Here is a 22,607-nt window from a genome sequence, read left to right as displayed (position 1 = left end):
GACGAATAATTAGCATTTTAAGTTTTGTAGTTATACAATATGCCAAAATTGACTGCAAGTGTCTTCTAGACATACAAATTAACATTACCGATTCGGAACTACTCGACCTTGGACATTAAACTAATATTCAATTGACTCTTATTTGGCTTTCAGATAAAGACACGAAAGTAATTTATGTACAAAAACATTACATTTTCACCAAATCCGACCCTTTATAATCATGCCCATGTTATTTTAATTCTTGTCAAATGAATATATATTAATCCTTTGTTGTCGGGAGACCATCTTTCCACTTGTTAATGCGCCTTTTAAATATGTTATGTCATGTTCAACTGTGAATCAAATATGGTTCTCCAATCAAGTCTTTATAATATGGATTATATGACTAAAGGAGACTAACCTAAATAGCGTGTAGTTGAAACAGGTTTATTTCTTAAGGAATAACACTTGCGAACGTAGACGAACTATTTTATTGAATATATCTCGTGTTTGTCGTCAGCTCTGGTCGCATAAGTCTTTAATTTAATTAAATATCCGAACCCCACAGCTTGTATTTCCTTGTAAAGTTTCTCCGAGATCTCATATCAGGCGTTTCTGTCTTCGGAGGACTTTTTTGGAGTTTAGATATAGAGAATAGATATCTCTGGCTTGATTGTTGTCACACGAAAGCAATCTGTGTTCTTCAAACAATTTATTGTCCCAAAGCAAACTTGACTGTATAAAAGACGCCTGTTCATTTCTCTTTAAGACGAAAAGCTGCAGTTTTACGTTTTGCTAATTGCCTGTTTTTGCAATTAAAATTGGCTATTTCAGGGATACGTGTTTTAGGAAAAAACAATTTGCATTGTATTTGAGTAAAACAGCAGGAAGCATGTATGCAGTATTGTTGTTTAATTGTGATTGCAATTGAACTAGCTATGTTAGGAAATATTCATTCTAACATTGAAGGTTTACGACAATTTAGGTTTCTTCCAGATGTTTAAGGCCGAAATACCTCAGCACATATCATCCTTTGAGGAAACCATCTTATTTTCTTTAGAATTGGTTTGATTATCGAGGGCATATAAACACACAAAGCACTGTCTGCATCTGAAAGCGTTCATTAATGTGAGCAAACAAAGACGTGAACGAATGATACTGACAAAAAATTTGTGAGTCTGGAGTCCCGGTGGAATTGTTGTCTGATCTGGCATATGGCTTTTGCGTCCGTGGAGAATATACGCCGATTTTAATTCTCTTTTATTGTGAATATTTTTTGTTTAGAAGGGATAACATATCTTGGCAGGTGATTCGAAGGGGGAAGTACACAAAGATAATTGCAAACATTAGATATTATTAAAATCAGAAACGCGATATATAGAGGCCAACAGGGGGTGAACAAAACTATGCAACTGGTGTTAATTCAACAACGGAATACAGGGGCTCATTAACTATATGCAACACATTGATATGAAATAAACGCACAATATGAATATTATCTTTTTAACCAACAGAGGTAATACAATAAGTATTGAAGTCAAATACTGTACCATTTGTTGAGGTAAACATGCGTTCGGAATAAACAAAAACAATACAGGCAGAAAAATGACTAAGTGACCAAACGGATGTACGCAATATATGTATTTCGAAAATACGAAAATAACAAGTATTTTTTACAATGTGAATAACAAGAGATATAGGGACAAACAATTAGCATACAAAGTCATTTCATTTTAAACTACTTTTGAGTGGATTTGAGTTTTTATATTACTTAGAAATGCATGGAAATGGGGTTTCCTTTTTAAAACATACTTAAATTCGATGATTGTATTTGTTTTTATATAAAACAGGTCATATAAGCTCTTGAGTAACGGTTAAGACTGCCACCATTTATGATCACGATTAACAATACATAACAACCTCTTGAGATAACATCGTGAAGTAACATGAACAGACCTGGTACGACCATTATATTGGAACTAGATTTCCAAATATGTTTCTGCAAAACGGTTCTATTGAAATCTAGTTTTTTGTTTTGTTGACCACAATATTAAATATTTAACATTAAATTCCCTTTTTGTGCATGATCGATGTTCGCATGCATTTAGTCGTGACTTGAACAATAGAAGTTTCTAAGTTGTTTGATATCGGGCCATGCTTTAAGATAAATTCACAATAAAGACTGGTTTAATAATGTCTCGTAAAATGAGAAGGAACGTCCCACAGCTGCCAAGATAATCAGTCCGAATATAGTTTATAGTTAATCTTATATCCCGTTGATATGCAATATGCGGTTATTAAGATGTACATTTTTTGCGCTGTATGTAACCTTTTCGGGGATATCCTTGAGGGAATGAAACCAATCAATTACTCAGTAAAACCCAAACAAAAAAGAAAATAACTGTGAAATGTATGACAATTTAAATTGTCATTATATTCAATCAAAACTTCTAACTATAATCGTCAGAGTAATCGAGCAAAGATTTGGCACATTTTTTTAAGGTGAAAATGTCAAATAAACTTCCAATATCTCAGACGTTCTTGTTCAAATGTAAAAAACGTTACTCTCCGAAGAGGAATTCTGAATTATAACGATCTTTAATGATAGTTCTCAAAATTATCCGAAGTGCCAATTACGATTTGTTCTTTTTTGTCAAAATACCTTGCGCAAGTAAGTCTGTAAATAAACTTATTCGACGTACAAGGATGGATGAAAAATTAATTCGGAAATTTTCTAATAAGTGAAATTGGGAAGTTGTCGCCAAGCCAGACAGTGGGGTTCCCATAAGGTACACTGGTTTCCCCGATATAAGAATAATATCATATTCTCGAGAAATATCGAGCAAACAATTCAAATGCGAGGTTCTAATGACTTATTTTACAAGCGATAAAAATACACCCGTCTCAGTTAAACTTACGCTATGGACAACACACAAATAACATAACATTTAAGGTTTGGTCTCGAAACCTTGTTACAAGGTTAGAGAAGATATGCAATGCGTTTCGTAAGTTCGCGGCGTACGTTTGCGAGTTGGCCAACACCTTGCAGTGTATACGTTTCGTTGCAACAGGGATACAAAACAAAACAGTTTGCTGACGTTAGCTAACGTGAGCGACTACTAGCTGTAACTCAACTCAGGTCTGATGAGATTAGAAAATAACCTGAAAATGCTTGAACATAATCAACCCGAAATTCCATTAGCAGTTTCCAAGCTTCGTTCGTAAAAACAACTCTTAATATCGTTCATGCAGATGCGAAAATGGATACTTTTGACAATTCTAGTTTTCAGCTGCTCTCTTGTTTATCTCTCTTAACCACAAAGAATTGATGTCTTGTATTCAAAATGTTTAGGTAATATGATTTTCAAGATATAAAGCTGCTATTTTGCTCAAGGAAGCTGAATGGCAGATGTTTTATTTCAACTTTTATTCGGAAAAAAATGGTATAGAATAATGTAATCGTACTGAGTTATGTAATTGGACAAAGTGATGTAGTCATACAAAATAATGTAATCGTATATAGTAAGTGAATCGTACAAGGTCATTTAATCGTACAAAGTAATGTTATCGTACGTAGTAATATTATCTTCCGAAATTATGTATTGGTACAAAATAATGTAATCGTCCATGATAATGTTATCGTACATGATATTGTAATCGTACAAAATAATGTAATGGTGCCATGGTTTATAATTGGACAAAGTAGTGTAATTGTACAAAATAATGTCAAAATAATGCAAAATATGCAAAATGTTGTAAATATACAAAATAATGTAATTGTAACAAGTAATGTTATCGTACAAGATCATGAAATCGTTTTTGATAAAAATATGTATTTCACTAGAAAAATGTCATTTGAATTGTTTTCAAACGTAAATCTTGATGAAACAATCCAGTCAGGTTCTCAAAAGCCAAGAAAATAATCACAAAATTACATGTCAATAAAGTGCCACTGTACTCCAAGAAACCAGTGTAACTAGATTTAAATTAAACAATGATTTATTTTTCTGGCGAATAAACTCAGTTTATTCCAAGGAATTTCACAGATTTTAACGATTTCTCTCCAATAAATGTTATTTGTATAATTATTTTAAGATTTTGATCAAAAGCTGAAATTCCCTCAGTGAAGGTTGATTTAATTTTCACTCCATATATCATGATAAACTTGACGGTTACGGATTGTTTGGTATCAATGAAAGTGGTTTTCTTTCTGGTACATTACAGAATAAAGTATCTACAATAATAATGACACTATTTGAACACACAAATTTGTGTGTATTATACAGACGAATTCCTGCAATTATGCATATTTGTATGTTACTGCTAATATTAAAAATAAGATTATACTGTTAAGTAATAAATTGTTTACTATAGGGACACATTCGGCAGCAAAAACCTATAAACTTAGTTCCTGACACACATGTGTCACTTTTCACTTAATTCAACATAAAGTCAGCACAGCAATACAATACAAAATCAGTCATATTCGAAAAACTCCGAAATGTTATGATAACTGTTCAGTATTATGGTAAATTCTTGACCATGATAGTTATATACATTAAGCAGAGACTATGAACATTTGGATCACTCTTCGTACTAGTAGAATAAAAGAAACTCCTTATGAAACAAACAGATGATTTAGTTTTGAGAAATAATCCATAAGAGTGTACGTTTGCGTTATATAATTAAGTAAATAGCACGATACAGAACATATTTAGACATATTTAGGCAAATTCATTAGTTGTTAATTTTGCGGTCATTTTTCCAATCTTTTATAATGTTTGTATGACACTATTCTGATATTTGTAACTAGTATAGTTTCAAGAACAATCCAGAATTGTTGTAAAAACATCATGTAATGTATTGTTTATTTTCCTGTAAAATGTAAACCGAAGTTTACATTTATAAATCACACGTATTACTTTCCGTGTTTTTTTTGTAGCATTTCTGTTATCAAGGTTGACATTTTCAATAAAATATTTACACTTTCCAGAACTGTTTAACGCTTAACTAGCCTTTATACAATTCCATGAATATTTGATACACCATCAGTGCTTATGAAAAGGTGATTTCAACTGATTTCCACGGGCTTTCTCTTTAAAAGAATACCCTAGGAAACAGATTTTTGTTTAGATATTATCAAACAATTTGCCTGTTAATATGGCCAGTGATGGTGGTATCACGTAATAACTATATTAAATAGTTTTCAGACGGAACAATTTTCAGGTGAAAAACTTCAAAAACAAGCTCAGTAGCCAAACGTTTAAACATTAGCCCCGTTAAATGGCAAACGATAAAATGATTTATCACTTGCTCAGAGGACTAGAGCAAATCATGTCCAATATTTTTCTGTTGCTATAAAGCAAGCGGGGCATTTTGCCATTCAATGGAATGGCGGAAGTTTGACAAACCGTTCCGTGTCGGCTATATATATAAGGCTGCCATTATCACCATCAAGACACATGATTGTCTCCAAATTACTGCATTACATAAATGCCCGTTGTTTGGAATACGATCAACAGTTACTCGTGGCATGATGTTTTCACCTTATGCAATGTATATATTCATTAAAAAAGACTTGCCACGAGACGTTCAATTGGCATATGTCTACAGTCTTATTATGTTTGGTGTACAAGAGCTGCCCTAAAGTACTGCCATTACGACAGCGTTCACGTTAAACAATCATATTCAATTACGAACTATAAGATAAACGCTGTTCCATCATACCAGTAAACAGATACTTTAACGTTAAAACAATTGAGATTATTGGCATGCCAATGATATTAATATAAAAAGTGTTAAACGCCCCGAGGGAATTTCGGTCACATGGTCGATAAAGATCCTGCCGAGACCTTGCACGTTACAATTCAGAAAGTATCACAAAAGTGAATAATAATTAACAAAAAGACTTACCTGGAACCCTATGTTAAAGTCCATTACTTTTCGGCAGTTTCTTAATTTTATAATAACTATTTACTACTTCCATTTCTCTTTCTCTTTAGCGGTAAACAAATGACGGCGGTCATCATATTCGAATATGTTGACATGATTTTAGCGATCCCAAACTCTTTTGAATGCTTCGAAAAATCAAGAGAAAACAGACGCCTTGTTCAAACAAAACCAAACCTGTAGGTGTATAGATAGTACGTCTCATGCCTATCTTCCTATTCAACGGATTACTTTTGTCTTCAAATTTCCATTGTTTACTGAAATTCAATTTTGCGATTCGTCTTCAACAAGACGGCATTATCTTGAAAAAGTTTAATGTACGTTAAGAAATTTCTTCATAATTTTCAAACCTTACGCAACGGTTACTATACCTTGCTGTCTTGTAAATTTTTAAATTTCGAATTTTCAGATCAGAGCAAAAAGAAAAAAAAAACGTTTATTTTAATCAGCTCAATGAATTGCCACAATGCACTCGGGACTATCTGCTGCCGTGTATATTTTCACTCGATATCATGATAGAATACACACTACGTAAACCAAACATCAACATGAAAATATTTTAAAAAAGATCAAACTTTTAAAAGATCTAACACATATAGCTTTTTCCAGTGCAATAATTCGTCCATCAACAAAATTAATTTATAATACTTGTTTAAGTTACCCCTGGGAACAATTCAGCAAAATCTCTTTTGCTAGATTATACAGCTCATCGAATGCTCAAACTTACAAATTGTGAAAATAAAATAATAATTCTTAAAATTAATTTCAAACGCTCAGCTCACGAGCTGTAGATCGCAGGTTTATGGGCGTATGTTTGGAACCCTTTTTTACAAATTCAAGATGGATAATGAAGCCAAACCAATAGCGTTAGTACAATGAAAACTACAGGGACAAGCCCAGACGTAGAACATTTAAAACTTAACCCTATCAAGATGCACAAAGTAAAGGCTCAAACTACAATAAACTAGATTCACGAACATTTATTCATCACATGAATAAATACAAATTCCTCAAACAGACCACGCACGAATAAGAATAATTTTACCAACAGGCCATAATCTCATTACTTAACATACGAAAGTTGTTCAACAAGAAGATACGAAACGTCTTAAGCCAACTTCATGCCTTTCGCGGTCTTTGATCATTTGTCACTTGACAGGCATACTACAGATTCCCGTCCGGGCTTTTTTATGCCGGTCAAAGTTGGCCAGTACCATGCTGGATAACGCATTGGTATTACAGGGTCATAGGCAGAACATCAGTTGAGTAGCTACCAGACACAGGCTGATAAACGGGCCAGATATCCTACCCCATTTCAAGTAAAGTCGACAGATCGCCGGACGGCTAACGACCGGGCCCTTTCATGGCGGCATGCGGGATACTTTAAATTGTTACTTTGACCGCTATATCGCGCAATCCTTCGCCCGCCTCAACACGCCATTTGTTGCCTAGAAATCACACAGGCCTCTCGGCCCCACTTTAACAGTGACTTAGTTATTATACATCAACATATGTTATAAGGTTACTGTGAGAGCATTCTTCTATTTCTTTGTAAATTAATGTATGGACTAATAGTATTGTAAAATTTGCCACTTCAAAGTTCTTTTTCAAAAACAATTATTTGTGTCACACATGATCGCGATATTAACACGTATTTCATACCTTTCATTGTTGATGTGACATACTGACCTATACTGTTTGGTAAACAACCATGCACTACCTGGTACTTTTATATAAAGCAACAACAACGGGGTGTTTGTTCCGAATGGTATGCGATTAAAAACATATGTCGGTTTACTATGTCTGTTTCCTACAAATGCTCATTATGTCTCTCTTTCACCTGAAAGGGAAACGTACTGTGTTTTTCATTCTTCTTCATATACTTTTGCTTTAACCAAATTATGATCAGAGTTGAACTCTTAAACTTCTTAAATGAATTGACTGAAATTTGAAACATAGATAAACACCGACGTAAAGGTACGCACCCCAGTTAACGTTGAGTAAGAAAGTAAGCCTATTGTGCGAACGATTGAGTCTACTGATTCCATTATTTTACACGTGTTAGGTTACGTGTGTGGTTACATCCAATAACAATGCATAAATCGTTCTTTGACATACCAAACAAGTTATTAACTAAATTGAATGAGATTCAAATTGATATAGCACACATATAAAATAACAAAATACCAAGATGAATGTTTGGTTCCATTTTCAAGACCCTCGTTTATTTCAATTTAATTTCCGGTTATCAATTGTCGACATTCTTATTTATTTCAATTAAATTCCCGGTTATCAAACAGCATCGGCATCAATTGAACACCATCACAAGTTTCCTTTCCATGACACTCGGCGTAAATTTACCAATCAGTTAATTTTCTCGTGCAGTCATTATCTCCATAAAACATTTGCCTTGTAACAAGACGAGGCAATATTATCAGAAAACTAAATACAGTTCCCTAACAGAGTTAGAGTCTTGGGAACACATTAGGGATAATATCGAGGCAGCGACAGAGAAACGATCAATAAGCGCCAGTTCTCACAGATGATGTATTTCTGGTGTCATATTAGAAACAATTTCGGGCGAACAGAATATGAACTATAAGGTCAAGATTTTTTGTTGAATCTATCATCAATGACATTTGTGACATACTCAACCGGCAACGATTCAGAAGACATGCAACTGCATTTTATGGCACAAAATAGCTAAGGCTGTGCAAATACGATTTCCTAAACGAAGCTCAATATATGTATATATTTATCAAGTATTACAACTTAAAATTAACACTATATTGACATTGTAAGAAAACATGCAACAGCTGTGTTTGTGTTGTGGCATGTGGTCCGAACTAAACAAGAAACGCCGCAACAAATGAATAACGTGATGAATATGGTTTAACAATACCGCTGTATTAAAGGCAAATAAATAAAATTTAGGGTAACTACATACACATATGCAGTTGTCTATACATTACAGACAGGTCAATCATTTTTTGGCGTATGATATTGAACACAGTTTCAAATAATATTAGCCAAACACTGTATCCTTCATTACAACCATTGTTAGCAGAAACGTGGACTTTAGACGAATAATAAGCATTTAAAGTTTTGTAGATATACATAATGCCAAAGTTGACTGCAAGTGTCTTCTAGACATACAATTTAACATTACCGATTCGGTACTTTTCCGCGTTGGACATTAAACTAATATTAAATTGGCTCTTTTCTTAGCTTTCATATAAAGACATGAAAGAAAGGTATTTACAAAACATTGAATTTCTATCCGACGCTTTATAATCGGGAATCATGCCCACTTTATTCTAATTCTTGTCAAATGAACATCAATTAATTCTTTGTTACGAAGTTGTCGGGAGACAATCTTGCCACTTGTTAATGCGCCTTTTAAATATGTTATGTGGTGTTCAACTGCGAGTCAAATAGGGTCCTCCAATCAAGTGTTCACAATATGGATTACACTCTGGCTGAAGGAGACTAACCTTTAAGTATGTAGTTAAAACGGGTTCATTTCTTAGTAAATAACATTTGCGAACCTAGACGTTCTATTTTATTGAATGTCTCTCGTGTTTTGTCGTCAGCTCCGGTCGCTAAAGTCTTTAATTTAATTAAATATCCGAACCCCACAGCTTGTATTTCCTTGTAAAGTCTCTCCGAGATCTCATATCAGGCGTTTCTGTCTTCGGAGGACTAAATTTGGAGTAAGAATAGAAATCTCTGCCTGGGTTGTTGTCACACGAAAGCAGTCTGTGTTCTTGAAACAATTTGTTGTCCCGAAGCAAACTTTACTGTATCAGACACCTGTTCATTCTCTTTAAGACGAAAAGCTGCCGTTTTACGTTATGCTAATATTTAGTATTTGCATTTGAAATAGGCTATTCCAGGAAAACGTGTTTTAGGATTTATTTTTTTGCATTGTATTTGAGTAAAACAGCACAAAGCATGTATACAGTATTGTTGTTTAATTGTGATTGCAATTGAACTAAATATGTTAGGCAAAATACATTGAAGATTTACGACGATTTAGGATTCTTCTAGATGTTTAAGACCGAAATACCACAGCACATATCATCCTTTGGGGAAACCGTCTTATTTTCTTTCGAATTGGTTTGTTTATCGAGGGCATATAAACACACACAGCACTGTCTGCATCCGAAAGCGTTTCATTTACGTGAGCAAACAAAGACGTGAACGAATGATACTGACAAATAATTTGGTGAGTCTGGAGTCCCGGTGGAATTGTTGTCTGATCTGGCATATGGCTTTTGCGTCCGTGGAGAATATACGCTGATTTTAATTCTCATTTATTGTGAACATGTTTTGTATGGGAAAACATATCTTGGCAGGTGATTGGAAGGGGAAAGTACACAAGGATAATTGCAAACATTAGATATTATTAAAACAAGAAACGCCATATATAGAGGCAAACAGAGGGTAAACACAAATATGCAACTGATGTTTTGGCAACAACGAAATATATCTATTTCACAACAAGATAATAAATAGGTAACCAAAGGGCTCATTAACAATATGAAACATACTGACATGAAACAAACGAACAATATGAATATTATCTTGTAAACCAACAGAGGTAGTACAACAAGTATTTAAGTCAAATACTTTACCATGTGTTGAGGTGAACATGCGTTTGGAATGAACAAAGACAGTACAGGCAGAGAAATGACTGAGTAACCAAATGGATGTACCCAATATATGTATTTCGAAAATATGAAAATAACAAGTTTTTTTTACAATGTAAATAACACGAGATATATAGACAAACAATTAGCATACAAAGTCATTTCATTTTAAACTACTTTAAAGTGGATTTGACTTTTTATATTATGCATGGAAAGTGGTTTTTCTTTTGAAAACATACTTAAATTCGAAGATTGTATATGTTTATATAAAACATGTCATATAAGTTTTGGAGTAACGGTTTAGACTGCCACCATTTATGATCACGATCACAACACATAAGAGATAACATCGTTATGTTAGATGAACAGACCTGGTACGAACATTATATTGGAATTAGGTTTCCAAATATGTTTTTGCAAAATGGTTCTATTGAAATCTAATTTTATTGTTTTGTTGACCAGAATATTAAATATTTAACATTAATTTCCCTTTTTGTGCATGATCGATATACGCATGCAATTAGTCGTGACTGGAAAAATAGAAGTAAATTTCTAAGTTATTTCATATCGGACCATGCTTAAAAGATAAATTCATAATAAAGACGGCGTAATAATGTCTCGTAAAATGAGAAGGAACGTCCCGCAACTGCCAAGTTAATTAGTCGAAATGTTTTTATAGCTAAGTTTATATCCCGTTGTTATGCAATATGAGGTAATTAAGATATTCTTTTTGTACTCTGAATGTAACCTTTTTGGGGATATTCTTGAGGGAATGAAACCAATCAACTACTCAGTAAAACCCAAACAAAAAGGAATAACTGAGGTACATTTGAAATTCAAATTGCCATAATACTCGATCAAAACTTGTAACTATAATCGTCAGAGTAATCGATCAAACCTTTCAAATATTTGGCGCAGTTGTTTTGAAAGTGAAAATGTCAAATAAACTTTCATTATCGCAGACGTTGTTGTTCAAATGCAAAAAGAATGTCACTCTCCGAAGAGAAATTCTTAATAATAATGCTTCCATCTTTAATGATAGTCTTAACATTATCCTAAGTGCCAATTACGATTTGTTCTTCTTTGTCAAAATACCTCGCGCAAGTAAGTCTGTAAATAATCAAATTCGACGTACAGGGATTTTTTTATAATGAGTGAAATTGGTAAGTAGTCGCCAAGCCAGTCAGTGGGTTTCCCCATTTAATCGTCAAAAGTCATGTAATCGTAGGTAGTTATATAATCGTACAAAATAATGTATTAGTACAAAACACCTATGTTCCTATTTTGTTTTTGGTAGAAATGTTTTTCACTCGAAAATGATCATTTGAATTGTTTTCAAACGTAAATCTTGATGAAACGATCCAGTCAGGTTCTCAAAAGCCAAGAAGATTATCACAAAATTACATGTCAATAATGTGCCACTGTACTCCAAGAAATCAGTGTAACTAGATTTAAATTAAACATTGATTTATTTTTCTGGCGAATAAACTCAGTTTATTCCAACGGATTTCACAGATTTCAACGATTTCTCTCCGATAAATGTTATTTGTATGATTATTTTAAGATTTTGATCAAAAGCTGACGTGAATGTTGATTTAATTTTCACTCCATAAATCATGCTAAACTTGACGGTTACGAATTAATTGGTATCAGTTGAAACTGGTTTTATTTTCTGGTAAGCTTGCATTGCTGACAATTCAGAATAAAGTTTTGTAATTACCACCCTTGTTGAAGACTGTCGTCTGTGAATCATAGAAACCTTGTCTTGGTGCACTATTAAGAGAAAACTTATTAATTATTTCTCGCTTCAAATGTCACCTTAAAAAGGTTTTAATGCACCTTTCAAGAAATAATGCTTCACTCTCCTCAGAAATATTTAAAGACCGATTTCAATATTAACATAATCTGAATCACTGCGCGCATACTCATGACAACCACATATTGTAACATATTCATACGCATTTATTTTCACTACGCACAAAAGAGTTCCAGCAAAAACAATTCATTTTTACTTAATTTTGTTTAACTGAGGTGGGAGAAAAAGCATCTACCATAACCGCTCGTGTCACACATGTGTCGCTTTTCACCTAATTGTGCATATAGTCAACATAACAATACAATACAAAATCAATCATATTTGAAAAACTCCGACATTTTAGGATAACTGTGCAGTAGTATGGTTAATCTTGACCGATATATTTATACACAACACGTAGTGACTATGAACATTTTGATCACTCCTCTTACTAGTTGAATAAAAGAAAATTATTATGAAACAAACAGACAATTTAATTTTTAATAAATAGTCCATATAATAAGGGAGTTTGCATAAAGAGTGTACGTAAACTTGATTATAACTAAGGTGACACACGATACAGTCCGGAATTGTCGTTAGAACATCCTGAAATGTAGTGTTTCTTTCTTTTCCTATAAAATGTGAACCGAAGTTGACATTTATGAATCACACGTATAACTTTCCGTGTTTTTGTGTACAGTAGCATTTCAGTTATCAAGGTTGACATTTCTACTAAAATATTTGCACTTTTCTTAGCTGTTTTACGCTTAACTAGCCTCTATACAATTCCATACATATTTGATACACCATCAGTACTTATGAAAAGGTGATCTCAACTGATTTCCACGGGGTTTTCTCTTTGAAAGAATACTCCAAGGAAACAGATTTTCTTTTAGATATTATCAAACGATTTGCCTGTAAATATGGCCAATGATGGTGTTATCATGTTATAACAATATTAAATATTTTTCAGACGGAACAATTTGTATTTGTAAAACTACAGAAACAAGCTCAGTAGCCAAAAGTTTAAACATAAGCCACGTTTAATGGCACAGGGTTAATCCCAAAGACATAGAACACAAAAACCAAACAAATATCACAAACAAGAAACATGGAAAAACAAAACCGATTTTATTTTGTTTTGAATGTTCAGCAATATATTTTTAAGCGGTGGTTAAAACTACCTTAAAAAGAAAACAAAGAGTATCACATCTTCCCAAGCACGAACTGTTGTGAAGATGTTGCCCTACCTTGCAATATTTGTCCTTTGTACATCCATGGTTTTGTAGTCCATCCTAAATAAGAGTGGGAGACATATCTATTATGCAATCATTTAAGCTGTTCATAAATTGCAGATTGATATGTCGGCTAGAAAATTGATGTCGTGGTATGTATGCATTTGATACGCGCCGTATTGTGGATTTCGATTTAGATATCAGGATAAGACTTTCCAACATGTAATGTCTGGGACCGCTAGAAACAGTTTTTACCTCCTAATGCTGTATACCATGGCTTAAAAAAAGAAGTTTTCTGCACATTGTCCCCTTGGCGGAGGATAAGCTATGTGACCTGTGGATTTCTGGTTTACTTGAAATGGGCAATTTCTAATAAGGAATAACATCTCTGATTTATCACTTGCTCAGAGGACTAAGACAAATCATGTCCAATATATTTCTGTTTCTATAAAGCAAGCGGGGCATTTTGCCATTCAATGGAATGGCGGAAGTTTGACATACCGTTCCGTGTCGGCCATATATATCAAGCTGCCATAATCACCATCAAGACACATGATTGTGACTAAATTACTGCAATACAGATGCCCGAATTGTTGTTTGGAATACCGATCAACAGTAACTAATATAACAGTGGCATGCTGTTTGCACCTTATGTAATGTATATATTCATTAAAAAGGCTTGCAATTAGAAGTTCAATTGGCATACGTGTACAGTCTAATTCTGTATGGTATACAAGAGATGTCCAATAGTACTGCCATTACGACAGTGTTTACGTGGAAAAAATATATTCAATTACGAACTATAAGATAAACATCGTTCCATGATACAGTCGAAACTCGTTGGCTCGATATCGCGTGGCTCGATATCCTCGTTGGCTATTGTTTTATTATGTTTGGTATACAAGAGCTGCCCTATAGTACTGCCATTATGAAGACGTTAACGTTGAACAAATATATTCTATTACGAACTATAAAATAAACATTGTTCCATAATACAGTCAAAACTCGTTGGCTTGATATCGCGTTCATATACGAATATTTAAACATTGAAACAATTGACATTATTGGCGCACCAATGAAATAAATATCAAAAGTGATAAACGCCCCGAGGTTGTTTTGGTCAAATGTTCGATAAAACCCCTGCCGAAACCTTGCACGTTACAATTCAGAAAATATCAGGAAATTGATTACTAGTTAATTAAAAAACTAACCTGGAACCCTATGTTAATCATACAATTCACTACTTCCATTTTTCTATAAAAGCAGAGTTCCCTTAAGCGGTGAACAAATGACTGAAAGTTGACTACGGTCATGTGTTCGAAGATGTTGAAATGATTTTAGCGATCCCCAACTCTTTTAAATGCTTCAAAAGAATCAAGACAAGACAGACGCTTTGTTCAAACAAAAACAAACCTGTAGGCCTATAGATAATTCGTCTCCTTCCTATACTCCTATTCAAAGGATTGCTTTTGTCTTTAAATTTCCATTGTTTACTGAAATTGAATTTTTCGATTTGTCTTAAGGAATGAATTGCGGGGTTGATGTCATCATCGAAGTATGAGCGCAAATGGGGTGGTCAAAGTGTGTGGAGTCCTTTGCGTAGTTTGACCAGCCCAATTGCGTTCATATCCCCGATAATGACATCAACCCCGCAATTCATTCCTTTTATTTACACCAATGGTTCATTATTTTATTCAAGAAATGTTAAAAAAATACTTCATTTCATTTCTGATTACCTTTCAGTAATCATTTTTCACCCATTCTGTAAATAGCACGACCCGACTGTTACCGGAAACATTTTTTTTTCAAATGACGTCACAATAACGCGGGAAAAGATCAACCACTTGAAATCACTTTTAAACGTAAAATTGAAACACTTTTGGCAACAAAACGTTTAAAATATAATAACTAAGCACTTTTTAAAATGTTGATTTATATTTTACGGGACCTGGTGACACAATACAAACAATAACAAGATCAATAGTTTTTTATGTATATTGTTATGCGATGAATTGCGATCCGAACATATCCGAAGATGTTGCGTTCATCGATTGATGAACGCAATTGCCGAAAAGAAGTTCATTTAAGGAATGGAAGTTGGGGTATAAATATTTCAACATGACGGCATTATCTTTAAAAAGTTAAATGTACGTTAAGACATGTCTACATAATTTTCAAATATACCTTGTTGTCCCGTAAATTTTTAAATTCCGAATTTTCAGATAAGAGCAAAAAAAAAACATGTATATTTAACAGCTCAATGAATTACCACAAGGACATCGGGCCGTTATTTGCTGCCTCATTATTTTACTCGGTATCATGATAGAATACACAATACGTATACAAACATTCACATTACGTCTCAATGTGAAATTATTTCATCAAAACAGATCAGACTTGTATAAGACCTGTATAAGACCACAAACAGCTTATTCCAGTGCAATGATTCGTCCATCAATAAAATTTACTAATAATACATTTTCAAGTTACACCGTTGAACAACTCAGCAAACTCACGAAATTCATTGCTAGATTAAACAGCTCGTCGAATGCTCAACCTAATAAATTTTAAAAATAAAATAGTTCTTAAATTATTTTTAACGCTGAGCTCACGAACCGTAGACCGCAGGTTTTAAGGCTTATGTTTGTAACATTTTTTTACAAATTCAAAATGAATATGGAAGCCAAACCAATAGGGTTAGTACAATTTATATTACGGTAATACAATGAAAACTACAGGGACAAGCACTGTACTCGAATATTCAAAACTAAACCCTATCCAGATGCACGAGGTAAAAGCTTAAACGACAATGAACTAGAGACACGAACATTTAAACACCACATACATAAATACAAACACCATAAACAGACCACAACCGCATCAAAATAATTTTACCGACATGCCATCATGAAAATTCTTTAAAGGCAAAATTACTTTGTTCCGCAAGCTTATTTCAAGCGTTGTATTATCTTCTCATATCCTTTAATGTGTAACTGGTGCTGTTTCATGAAACTTCCCGAGATATCGTAAAAAACATCCTGCAATGTCTCTGTTTTCCTGAATATCGAAAACCGTTGTTGACATTTATGAAACACACATTACTTTCCGTGTATTTTTTTGTAGCTATTCCGTTATCAGGAATGACATTTCCAATAAAATATTTACACTTTCCTAAACTATTTTACGCTAAACTGTCCTTCATTCAGATCCATGAATATTTGATACACCATCAGTGCTTATGATGAGGTGATTTTAAGGGATTTTAACGGATTTTCTATTTGAAAGAATTCTCCAAGGAAAATATTTTGTTTTAGATATTATCAAATGATTTGCTTGTAAATATGACAATGATGCATCACGTAATAATTATATTGAGTAATATTAAAAACGGAACAAACTGACTTTATTTTGTTTTTAATGTTTAGCAGCATATCTGTAAGCGGTGTTTAAAACTAGTAATAGGCTATCACATAAGAATACGTAGTGTTACAAAACTTCTCAACCGCGAATACTTGTGGAGTTGTAGCCCTTAATTATCTTGCGATATTTATCCTCGGTACAAACATAGTTTTGTAGACCATCTTCAATGTGAGTGGCAGACATATAATGCTATGTCATTATTTAAGCTGTTCATAAATTGGGGATTGATACGCCGGCTAGGGTAATTGATGATTTCGTTTTGGTACCGTTGATACACACAGTATTGCGGATATGTTTTCGATTTAGATCTCCAGATAAGACTTTCCAAAATAATATGTATCGTCTAGAATGGCTTATAACAACTTTTTCCTGCGTCATTGATGTATAGCATGGCTCTAAATAAGAACTTGTGTTCAAAACGTTCCCCTTTTTGGCGGAAGATAAGCAATGGGGCCTGTGTCTTTCTGGTTTAGTTAAAGTTGGCAATTTCAAATAAGGAATACCCTCTATGAGTTATCACTTGCCCTAAGGGCAAAGACAAATTCTGTCCAATATATTCCTGTTTTTACAAAGCAAACTTGGCATTTTGCCATAACATTGCGGAAGTTAAACAAACTGTCCCGTGCCGCCATAAATCAGACAGCCATTATCACTGCCGTTGCACATGTGACTAAATTATTATATTTAAAGAAAGGCCCGAATTACTGTTTAAAATACTGATCGGCAGTTACTGAAATAACAGTGACAAGCTTTTTGCTGTAATCATATACCTTAATAAGAAAAAATACTTGACATGAGAAATGCTATTTGCATACTTTTACTTCTACTTTCAGCCAGCTCTTATTTACCAAACAGGAATGCATCCTGTTTGGTATATAAGAGCTGCCTTATAGTTGTGCTATAAGGACACCGTTAGTAGGCCTATAACGATTAACGAACTGTTTAATACACATGGTTCAATATATTGGAGCATTTTTATGTTGAAACAATGGACATCATTTGCGCGTAGGTGACATTATTTTTTTTTAAATTGATAAACGCATCTGGGTTGATTTGGTCACGTGGTCGATAATAACCCCCTATCATGTTCGCGTTACACCTGGAAACTACTTTGAAACTCATTTCTAGTTTAAAACAGGTATTCGAATGTTCATTCTGACATAGTATAAAAAAAACGAGATGACGAACTGAAGACTGCAGTTTTAATTGCTACGAGAGTGATTAATATAAATTGCGAAGGCTTGTTTCACAATCGTTGTTAAATAAATAAATTTAAACTAGATGGTAATATTTGAAACCTTTTTCAAAAATACAAGATGGACGTCAAGAAAAAAACCATTTCTTCAATGCAATGTTAATTCTTAAAATAATCTCTTTCAGATATTACCATTCGATTTGCTTGTAAATATGACCAAAAATGGTACCACGTTATAGTAACACTTTTTAGACTTTGTTTTGAATGTTAGCAAAATATGTGTAAACGGTTCTTTTAACTCGTAAGAGGATACCTTATAAGTAATGCAAAGAATATCACATCTTCCCCAACGCGGAGATGTAGGACTATTTCATTGTATGATTTTTTTCTATGTACAATCAAGGTTTTGTAGTCCATCCTAAATGTGAGTGGCAGACATATAAATGTTATCATTATTTAAGCTGTTCATCAACTACTGATTAATAGGTCAGCGAGGGAATTTGATGTTTTAGTATTTATGCCGATATTTATCCTCGGTACAACTATGGCTGTGTAGTTTACCCTCAATATGGGTGGCAGACATATAATGTTATGTCATTATTCAAGATGTTCATAAATTGGAGATTGATGCTTCGACTTGGGTAATTGATGTTTTGGTATCTGTGCTGTTGATACACACGGTATTGCGGATATGATTTTTGATTAAGATCTCTAGATAAGACTTTCCAAAATAATAGTTGTCTGGGACAGCTAATGACAAAAGTTTCCATCGACAATGCTATATACCATGGCTCTAAATAACAATGTTCCCCTATTCGACAGGGGATGATCTGTGTGGCCTGTGGCTTTCTGGATTTTCTTCAAGAGGGCAATTTCTAATAAGGAATATCCCCTCTGATTTATCACTTGCTCTGAGGACAAAGACAAATCCTGTCCAATATATTCCTGTTTTCATAAAGCAAGCTGGGCACTTTGCCATTAAATTGCGGAAGTTTGACAAACTGTTCCGTGTAGGCCATATATCAGGCTGCCATTATCACCAACTAGGCACATATGACTAAATTATTGCAATCAAACAGAGACCCAAGACGTTGTTTGAAATACCGATCGCCGGTTATTAAAATAACAATGACAAGCTCTTTGTACTCTGCAATTTATGTCTTCCTCGGAAAAATACTTGCCATGAGATATGCAAATGCTAAAAGGCAATTGGCATACGTCTACAGCATGTCTTGTATATCAATGCTGTCTTTTAGTACTGCTGTTAGGTAGTCGTGTCTTCGAGTACGTCGCATGTATAAAGGAACTGTTAAAGCTATTAAAATTTGCATTATCTGTTATTTTGGGTTATAAGATTATGTTTATTGTTTAAGTCAGTAATATGCCTAAATACAGAATGAATCTTATACCACTTGCACTTTAAATTTAGATAAATTTGGGCTTCAGACGTGTCAAAACACAAGCTACAAGCTTGTTTAGTGTTCTTGATAATATTTCATCCAATGAGAAGCAGTAGTTTTCCAATATATCTTACATTTGTTTTATCAAGTCAGCACTTAGCTAGTATTGACTTAAATAAGGCAATATTTTAACAGCGGTTGGGTCAGTAAACAAAACATAATATCAAACACTAAGTTGGTTTCAGGGTTATTTAAGTATTCATTTACAAAGCCCATTTGTGTAGTAAATACTTTTGTTTATTTGCAAATGGATCAAAGTACAAAAAGAATTCCCAACGCGACAATAAATGTATAATGAGGATACATAAAATATCCTTCTCAATTAAAGATAGTTTGTTTACCGCGTTTGTACTGTGAATAGAAGAAAATAATTCACTATTATTAAATAAAACATGTCTTTAAAGAACTGATTCTGACTGTGGAGTGCATTTCAATTACTGTTGTTTCGATAAACCAAGCCTTTAATCGATTGCTTCTTTTAATCATTCACTCAAATAAAGTACGATGTCGTTAGAGTGACTGGGCCTGGAGTTTGTTAAAACCGTGCGACAAATTATTGAAAGATCATTCAGACACGCTTTGATATTGACTATGTCAAGTGAACCGAAACTGGGTTATTACGTGCAGAATCAATTCAGTCGTGTTTCAGCTATTACAAATAGTTCTGAAGTCAGTATACCTCTGGGAGGGATGGTAAATTGGGGTCCCATGTGACAGTTCTATACACTGATGCACTTTAAAGAACCAGGGTAGCTCTAACATGGCGTACATTCTGCCTGTGCACTACTTCCCCCCCCCCCCCAATTATTATGACTAATACTCTTATTGGAGCACTCGCCGAATGGGCCTTGCCTGAGTGCTGGTATGAATAAACTTACACACCACCCTGTTGTTAGCGTTATCACACAATAAGAAAGCAAACATCATAATTTGGTAAATAAAAAAACGTTGTTTATAAAGAATGGAAATTGTTTGTGTTGTTTAATAGAAAAATTGCTTACATTTGTTCGTGTCTCCATGCTGTATTCATCTTCACGGGCAAGTGATAAGCGTGACCATCTGCCTTAACTAGTCCGAATGAACACACTAGAAAATGCAACCATTAAAACATAGTTGTAATTTAAAATTACAAAAATATTCCGTGAATATTTTTTTTTAGAAAAGTTTTCATCTACATACGATGATATTAAAGAATATCCGATGATTGTAACATCAAAAACCGTTGGTTAAATGACGTCGCGGTAATCAAATCAGAGTCCAATTCCTGATATAAAAAGCGACGCCATATTCCTTTGCGGTTCATTCAATGTGAACTTCTTCAAAATTTCTCTTTACATAATGCTAGTTAAATGCAAATGTTATTTCATTAATGTCTGATACTTGAACCGGGTGTGATTAAACACGATCCCATTAGAATTGCGACTGCAGGGCTTGTCGTGATGTTTCCATTGTATTTAAGAGATTGCGAAATACGTGAATGTGTACACGTATGTGTAGGCACACGTACACCTTTAAGTTACAGTTGAGGTTAAATGTCGTTTGCGACATTTCACTTTACACTTCAAAGGCTAAACGCAAGACTGCTGTAGCGCCTCTTTTTCAATACTGAGTAAAAAAAGTCTTGCCCTAAGGCCGCTGCTTGTTGTAGACTCGTTAATAACTATACTAGATCACACGAACACATACTCATTTGACGTAGTGCACACAAAATAAACATAGCTTACACTTACTCGTATGACGTAGTGTACAACTAAAAGATCACACATACACGTACCTGTATGGCGTAGTGCACACACAATAGACTACAATTACACGTACGCGTATGACATAGTGCACAGACAATAGATCACACATACACGTACGCGTATGACGTAGTGCAAAACATTAGACCACACGTTCACATACTCGTTTGACGTAGTGCATACAAAATGTATCACACATTTACATATGCTCATATGATGAAGTGCACGAAAAATAGACCAAAAGTACAAATTTCGGAACTTCTTGAAGATAATGTGAACTTGTTTTTGAATGTACTAGTTCATTAATTATATGTAGACGGTGTATAATATTAATATGCTTTTTTCAACCACATAAATATATTCATATTTAGTATCTATAAACGGGATGAGGAGAACATTTCTATATCAGTCTTCGAAAATAATTCATTTACCAATAAGCTTCTTCATCGCGTGGCTTTATTGATAAACAATCATAATACTCATCAGAAAAAAATGAGTATTTATAAGCAGTTAATGTTCTGTCAATAGCAGTTTGTAGTGTGGTATTGTTGGCCTGGGTTCCATTGATTTTCCCGTCAACTGTAGAAGGTGTCTTTTCCACTGCCAGTCGAGGGGCCGATATTGCCTGCTATCAGCCAGCCATCAGTCGAGTAACGCTGGCGTAGCCAAAATCATTGTTCCCCATTCGAAGACTTTGCCCATAAACCGATGGTTCTTTTCTGATGTACATATAAGGATGTTTGGAGCTATTTAGTGCGTCTAGTTATTATCTTCGTCAAGGGGAAAGTGTTTAATTCATTTCGTGCAAGTGTTCGTCTATTTTTTAAGTTGGCTCCGTCGAGGCCAATGCGTGTACAGTATATTTAAAAACGTTGAATTATATATGATGTACTTACTCATCCGAAGAACTAGAATGTTATAGAATATTAATCAAACAGCTACACTAATGAACAACTTAATGATGCAGAATATTATGTGCTTGTCAAATATAAGATTATATTCAGTATGACCGGATGTATGTGGAAATACACTTTTAAGGTGAGTTACACGTGCAGTTTTGCTTTATATATATATAAGTGCAGACACTCGTTGTCGGTAGTGGTTAAACGATTTCAAGAATGTACCATCTAAATCCAAAACTAAAACGGATATTTTCATTATTTTTTATGATGTTTCATTT

At 34.0% G+C, this 22,607-nt stretch overlaps 1 protein-coding gene across 5 annotated transcripts in view; it reads left to right on the top strand.

Moving 5' to 3' along the window:
* Window positions 1-22,607, top strand: part of LOC128236732 (suppressor of lurcher protein 1-like) — a 378,099-nt gene that overhangs the window by 263,324 nt on the left and 92,168 nt on the right. For 2 of the 5 annotated variants that reach the window (XM_052951811.1, XM_052951809.1), the window contains exon 1: window positions 22,018-22,465. The exons of the other annotated variants lie outside the window; for them this stretch is intronic. The gene's annotated coding sequence lies outside the window, so the exon portion shown is untranslated. Of the gene's footprint in view, window positions 1-22,017; window positions 22,466-22,607 lie in introns of those variants that run through there. 5 annotated transcript variants of the gene reach the window in all.

The sequence above is a fragment of the Mya arenaria genome, chromosome 6 (genome assembly GCF_026914265.1).
Source record: "Mya arenaria isolate MELC-2E11 chromosome 6, ASM2691426v1".
Taxonomy (NCBI): domain Eukaryota; kingdom Metazoa; phylum Mollusca; class Bivalvia; order Myida; family Myidae; genus Mya; species Mya arenaria.
This window is presented reverse-complemented; position numbering and strand designations above follow the sequence as displayed.